Genomic DNA, 6000 nt, shown 5'->3' with positions numbered 1-6000 from the left:
GGAGAGGACAAAGAGGTGAAAAGACACCCAAATTCCAGTGTTCTAGAGTTCTAACCATGGAACCAACTGAAAAAAGATTCCTTGAGTAAAGAAATATTACATACACGTACTCTAATTTCCCCCAAATCCTTCCATGATTCTCCCAGAAGTGCTTCCATCCGGCATGTGAACAGATTCACAGGGTCTGCACATGTGCCGTGCCTCCTTTTCAACATTCAGGCGGGTGACACAATTAGCTTAAAACAAAGGCATTTAATGAAACAACTAGTAAGAAAAATGGCCATTTTCCCCATAAAGTTAGGGCTCAGGCTCCCACAAATTCGTACACCAGCAGCAGGAAGAAGAAATACATGCGGACAATGCAAATAAAAGAGGCAGAGAAGGAACACGAGGCCAGCACATAAGAGCAACATATATTTCCAGATTGCACATTCCGAAGGGGCACAAATACAGGGAACGAGGATGGCTGGGGCACATGCACAGAAAGGCAAATCACGCCTCCAAAAAGCCAAACAGCTGATGGCTCCTGGCAAAGCCAATCCAGATCTCTCACTGTGAGCACGTCTCTGTCTCATCGATGGCTCCACTGGCCACATTCTCAGTCTCTTTTCGACGCTCTCTCTGCTTTTAGCTTCAGCTAATGCCCCCGGCTACAATCCTGGATCTTCCTTGTGAGAAGAGTGGACTCAGCCATGCTATTTTCTTTTTTTGCTGAGGCAATTGGGCTTAAGTGACTTTGCCCAGGGTCACACAGCAAGGAAGTATTAAGTGTCTGAAATCACATTTGAACTCAGGTCCTCCTGACTTCAGGGCTGGTGCTCTACCCACTGCGCCACCGAGCTGCCCCTGACCATGCTCTTTTATTAAGGCCCCAGTGCTTTCCATGAATCCTTGCATAAAAGAAATGTACCTTAAATTACTCACCATAACACTAACAAAAATCATCTGTAGGAAAAATAATCATCTCAGATTTTTTTCTCCCATAAAGAATGTTCTCTCTCCTGCCTCTCTTAGCTAGAAGAATTTTCATCTCCATTGGTAAACTCTTGAAGCTATTTAGAATGCAAAGGCTCTACTCTTCGCTATTTAGCTAATACCTTCAAACTCAAGTCTTTCTTTTGAACACTCTAGCAGAGTGCCTCCCTATTTGTCTGTAATAGCTAGACTAGGCCCCATCATTCACACAGACAGTCTACTCTCTTAAAAAGAATTCCAAGAGATCTGGGATTTGGGGTTTTCCGTTTCCCAATTCCTTCCACTCTCCGAGGTAGATTTGTGAGGATGGGAGCCGGGAGAGAGAACTTCATCGAGACAAAACTAAGTCGAGAACATAAGGTCTCATATACTCCTGTATTTGTTCTATGTTGTCCCTCAAAGCCCATTTGTTCTCAGACTCCATCAGCTGTTTCCCTGGAGGCGGACCGTGCCTTTCCTCATGAGTTCCTCAGATCTGTCCTAGATTATCATATTGTTGAGAACAGCCAAGTCATTCCCAGTTCATCATTATACGACATTGCTATCAAGTAGACACTGTTCTCCTGACTTGATCTTGCATCAGGTCATGTAAGCCTTTCCAGGTTTTTCCAAAATCTGCCCACTCATCTTTTCTTATAGTATTTCATCACAACCACATACCACAACCTGTACAGTCATTCCCCAGCTGACAGGTATCCCCTCAACTTTCAGTTCTTTGCTCCCACAGAAAAAGTTACAATAAATATTTTTGAACAATTACGGCCTTTTCCCTTTTTTTCTCTATAAGAACTTTCTGATCCAGCAATATCCCTGCTAGATTGCTGGATCAAAAAGTATGCCTAGTTTTATAACCTCTCTAAATTGTTTTCCAGAATGGCTGGATCATTTCCCAATTCCACCAACAGTGAATTAGTGTCTCAATTTTCCCACCATCCCCTCCAATAGTTATCGGTTTCCTTTTCTGTCATATTAGTCAATCTTTTAGGTTAGCTTTTAAGTTGGTATTTCACCTAAAAACTGCCTGTTCATATCCTTTAACTATTTATCAATGGGAGAATGGCTCTTTTTTATACCTACAAATATATATATATATATATATATATGTATATAAATTTGAGAATGACTTATATATATATAAATTTGATTCCATTCTCAATATTTTTGAAAAATGAGGCAGCAATAGTTGCTGTTTTAAAAAAATTCCCAGCTTTCTGCTTTCTTTAAAAAATCTTGGTTGCATTGGTTTTGCTCACTCAAAAATTTTTTTTAAATTATCCATTTTACATCTTATAATACTCTCCCTATCTCATTTGGTCACAAATTCTTCCTTTATCCGTAGATCTGACAGGTAAAGTATCCCACGTTCCTTTATCACCCTAAATCACATATATCATCCATTTTGATCTCATCTTAGTAAATGGTAAACTTTAGCAAAGTTGTTAATTATTTCAGCTAGTTTTTAGTTGATTCTCTAGAACTGTTTAAGTAGACTACCATAATAGCTGCAAAGAGTGATAGCTTTGTTTCCAAACTCACTAATTATAATACTGCTGGAATGAAAAATATGAACAGTTTAATGGCTTTTTGATAAAATACTGAAGTGTTTTCCAGAATGATTAGATCAATTCCCAGCACCACCATGTATCTGACTGCCTATCCTCCCTGTATCCCTCTAACAATTGTCATTTTTAACTTTGGTCCACTTTGACAATCTGATGGAAATCTCAGAATTCTTGATTTTCACTTTTCTTATTATCGGTGACTGAACATTTTTTCATATTATTAGTAGGTCTCACTTCTATATTTGGAAACTGCCTGACCACTAGTCTGGTGAGGAATGGCTTTGACTTTTTATGTATATGCATGAATTGCTAATATTTCTTGAATACCTGGCCCAAAAACAAAAAACAAAAAAACTAGAGAAATTTATAGCAACGATTTTTTTCCTAATTGTTTTCTTTCTAATTTTCTAATTTCTGATCTTTCTAATTCTAACTTCTTTTCTGATTTCTAATTTTCTTCCTCAATTGATTTTTTGTGCCAAAAGTTTTTCAAATAAATGTAACTGAAATTGTTCATTTAATCTTGTATCCTTTGTTTAACCCTAACTCTTTCTCCCTACCCATCTCCATTTCTCCATCTTTTTAAAAATCACATAGTCTCATATCCATTAGAAGCTTAAGTATATGGTATAAGATCTTGAGCTAAACCAAATTTCTGCCAGAGCACTTTCCATTTTTTTCTTACAGGTTTTGTAGAACATGAAGTCTTTAGTAACTTGGCACCCACCCCTGGCTTATTGAACACTATGCGACACCATATTCAAATTTGTTTTTCTCATGTTTACCTCATGTGATCCAACTTAGCTATTTTTTAAGCATTACCGAAGAGTTTTCATGATTATTGCCATATAACATAGTTTGAGCTATGGTTACTTCCTCCTTCCTTCCTACTTTTTTCATGAGGCTGGGGATTCTAGGCACGGGCTCCCCACTGTAACCCGCCCAACAGATGGGTATTTTAAAACAATTTCATGCACACTCTGCAGAACATTTGGCATCAATTTTGTTACTGAAAAAGTAATCATCAAAGGTACCTTCCATGCAACAATCAAAGGATGCGGGGGCGAGCCAACACAAACCATCAAAGAAAACAAGAGAACGCTGGGAAGTGGAATCGCTCAGCGTTTCCATAGTCGTGCTATCATTTATTCAGGGACACCAGCACTTTCTGGGGTTTGGGGCGCTCTCGGAAGGCACGCAGATAGGGAAATACTTTGATGCTTTAGAGGGAATAGCGGGTTCCAATCCCATCTGACTGGTCATCTTCCAATACCTCTGGCAACAGAAGGAACATGAGCATGAAATGAGCCAAAGAGTACTCAGTCATCAGAACTGACAGAAGATTAAAGAATGGAGCCGCTGACAAAGGATTAAAGGATGGAGTCATCTGAGAAGAAAAGTGGAGAGAGACCCATTCAATTGGCAAAGATGAGGAATAATGGAGCAGTCGATGTTGGAGGACTGTGGGAATGTTCATATGTTCTTGGTGGAGCTGTGGATTGATCAAATCGTTCTGGAAAACCATTTGCAAATATGTGAGAAAAGTCACTGAAGTTCATGCCCTCTGACCCAGGGATCTCACTATTGGACACATGCCCAGAGGAGCTCCGTGACTAAAGGAAAGGCCCCGTGTGGATCCAAATATTTATCCTTGGAATTTTATGATAATAAATAACTGCCCGGTGGAAACTCTCGGTTGGGGAACAGACGAACCAATCTGGATCTATGAATGTCGAGGAATACTACTGTCAATCAAGAATACTCATTATTCTATGCCGGGCTCTATGCCAGCTGCTGTTTTACAGTGATAGGATGGTCCCTATTGTCAAGACGCTTACAGCCTATCAGAGAAAAGGACATAGAAGTAAATACAAAGGAAATATCTAGAAAAAGGAAGCACTAATCGTTAGAGAGAATGAGGGAAGACCCCAGGAGGCAGATGGAGCCTGGGCTGGGGTTTGAAGAAAGCTGATGATTCTTATTCCAAGGGATGTGATAGCGGAGGGACACACACACACACACACACACACACACACACACACACACACACACACACATCTTACAACACAGAGGGATGATAATCCCAAAGGGAAGACGTTAGTGGGGAAGGAGGCTAGGAAAGACCTCCGGTGGAGGGGGTAAAGTGCAAGGAGAGAGCCAAGGTAGAAGGGAGCCGGATGGCAAAGGGCATTAGAGCCAACCAAGGGACTCCACATGTGCTCCCAAAGGGAACAGGGGCCTCTGGGATTTCTGAATTGGTGGGAAGGTGATATGGTCCCATCTGTACTTTAGGAAGGAGACCTGGGCAGGGGAATAGAAGGTGGGGTGCAGTGGGGAGAAACTGAGGCAGGGAGCCAGCCTGGCACAGGAACAGGGTGATGGGGGCCAGCCTGGCACGGGCAGAGGGTGATACAGGAGCTTCCCCAAGCACAGCCTTGTGCCCAGAGATGAATGAAGACCTACACAACTCGCAATGAAGGCAGAAGTCCGACACGAGATCATGTGCAGCGAGTATGAGGGGATGGAGGAGGGAAGACGTGCTCCTTGGTGACCAGAAAGATGGCTATGTCCTCGCCATAACAAGGGAGGGCAGAAGCAAGCAAGGTTTGAGGGAAAAGATAACGAGGTCTGTGGGAGATACGGCTCAAGATCTCCGCTAAATATCTAGTTGGTGATGGCAGAGAAGGCAGAGCTAGAAAAATCCATCTAAAAGTCACCGGGACAGAGACAACACAAACCTGAGATCTGAAGGGATGGCTGAGCAAGGGAGAAGGCCAGCACAGACCCTTGGGGGACACTCACAGTTAATGGGTGCACGCCCACAAACCTAACCAGCTGACAAATCTTGCTGCTTCTAACTCAACAACTTTCAGCAGCTCCCAACAGCGCCCACCTCCCACTACCAGCACACTCTGACCTTGCTGGAAGTCCAGGTGTCCTTGGAAAAGCCCCCAGAGAGCCAATGGCCGTCCTCCCCGACTCGCAGGCTCACTGAGTGCATCCTCCTTCAGGGGCCCCTTCTCCATGACATCCCCATGTCTTCTCCGCAGCTGCCACCCGAGTCCAGGCCCTTATCCCCTCTTACCTGGACCATTGTCCCAACTGGCCATCTGTCATCCATCCTCCTCTCAGTTGGCCAAGTGATCTTCCTGAAGATGGCCTGACCCATCTTCCCTTTACCCAGGAAACTCCCATGGGTCCCTAGAATAAAACATGAACTTCCTTTGAAAGGTTTCCAACTTCCTGCTCTTCTCAGAACCCACAGAACTCCATTTAGTCCTCGGGCCTTTAACCCAACTGAATCCCATGCCAAGAATGCTTTCCCTCCTCCTCGGTTCCCAGAATCCCTCATTTACTTCAGGACACAGCTCCTTTCTGGTTGCTGCAGCCTTCACCCCAACCGCCTGTACCAAATTTGCATGCATCCTGTACTTATCCTGCAAAGACTCACTGATGCAGATCC

The sequence above is a fragment of the Sarcophilus harrisii genome, chromosome 1 (genome assembly GCF_902635505.1).
Source record: "Sarcophilus harrisii chromosome 1, mSarHar1.11, whole genome shotgun sequence".
NCBI classification, from domain to species: domain Eukaryota; kingdom Metazoa; phylum Chordata; class Mammalia; order Dasyuromorphia; family Dasyuridae; genus Sarcophilus; species Sarcophilus harrisii.
The sequence above is the reverse complement of the archived record's forward strand: the minus strand, read 5'-3'. Positions refer to the sequence as shown.